Source organism: Capsicum annuum, chromosome 5 (genome assembly GCF_002878395.1).
Source record: "Capsicum annuum cultivar UCD-10X-F1 chromosome 5, UCD10Xv1.1, whole genome shotgun sequence".
In the NCBI taxonomy this organism is placed as follows: domain Eukaryota; kingdom Viridiplantae; phylum Streptophyta; class Magnoliopsida; order Solanales; family Solanaceae; genus Capsicum; species Capsicum annuum.
This window is the reverse complement of record NC_061115.1, coordinates 41124552-41125708: the sequence shown is the minus strand read 5'-3', so window position 1 is coordinate 41125708 and position 1157 is coordinate 41124552. Positions and strand designations below refer to the sequence as shown.

At 22.6% G+C, this 1157-nt stretch overlaps 1 long non-coding RNA gene across 1 annotated transcript in view; it reads right to left on the bottom strand.

Moving 5' to 3' along the window:
- LOC107870716 overlaps window positions 1-1157 on the bottom strand; it is a 33606-nt gene that overhangs the window by 15561 nt on the left and 16888 nt on the right. The gene's annotated exons all lie outside the window — the stretch shown is intronic.

The window sequence follows — 1157 nt, the reverse complement described above, 5'->3', positions numbered from 1 at the left end:
CAGAAATCAGTGAATTAGAAATAAATACAATAGATGCTGAAGAAACAAATAATTATGATTCGGAAGATAGTGAAACATATACAAAAATTCTAGAAAACATAGAAAAACTAGAAATTAATGAAAAACAAGAAGTAATTAATAAAGAAAATCTAGAACTAATAAATACAGTAGTAAATACTCTAGATAAAAATACAATATCTAGTACATCAGAAATAAGAAAACCAACCTATAATTACAAAAATAAGTTTAAAAGATATAATCCACAAGATGAATATAATAAATGAACACCAAAACAAATAATTAATTAGAACTTTTTATATTTAGACTGTGTAATAGATACAAATACAACAATACAACTATAGGTAGGATACATGTCAAAACAATTATTAGATAATAAAATATATACAACAAATACACCAGAATATATAGAAAAGACATTACTAGGAACAATAAAATTATGATTTTTAAACCTAGCAAAAGCAAGTAAAAAGCACTAAGATCTGATAATAAAACAGAAGGAACATCAATACCTACTAAAATACTACCAACAGAAATATTGAAAAAATATGAACTAGCTATAAGAGAAGAATTTAGTAGTATAACAGTAGAAGAAGAAGAACAAAATAAAGAGAAAGATACGAATAGGAATTAAATGTTAAAATTAGCAATATGTAATATGTGCTATATAGATGAGTATATGTGTGCATTTAAAGAATATTATTATAAAGGAACATATAATATAGAAGAAAGTAAAGAAATAAGAAAATTATATTTTAGTAAATTACCTGAACCATTTAGTTCAAAAATAATAAAGAGTTGAGATGAAGCAAAATAGTAGATACCTTAGGAGCAAGAATAAAATTTTTATAGCAATGGTATAGAAATCTATGTGAAAAATATAGAGAAGAAATAAAATTGGAAAAAACATTAATAAGAAATTTAGCATGTTGCAAAGATAAAATAGCACCTCAATTTGGATGTGAAGAAAGATATTATAAGAAAAGAAAAAGACATAAGAAATATAAGAAATACAAAAAATCAAAATATAAATATAAGAAACCAAGAAAAAGACATTATGTAAAAAATTATAAACATAAAAGACCATATAGGAAAAAGAAATCTATAAAAGAATGTACTTGTTATAATTGTGGAAAACT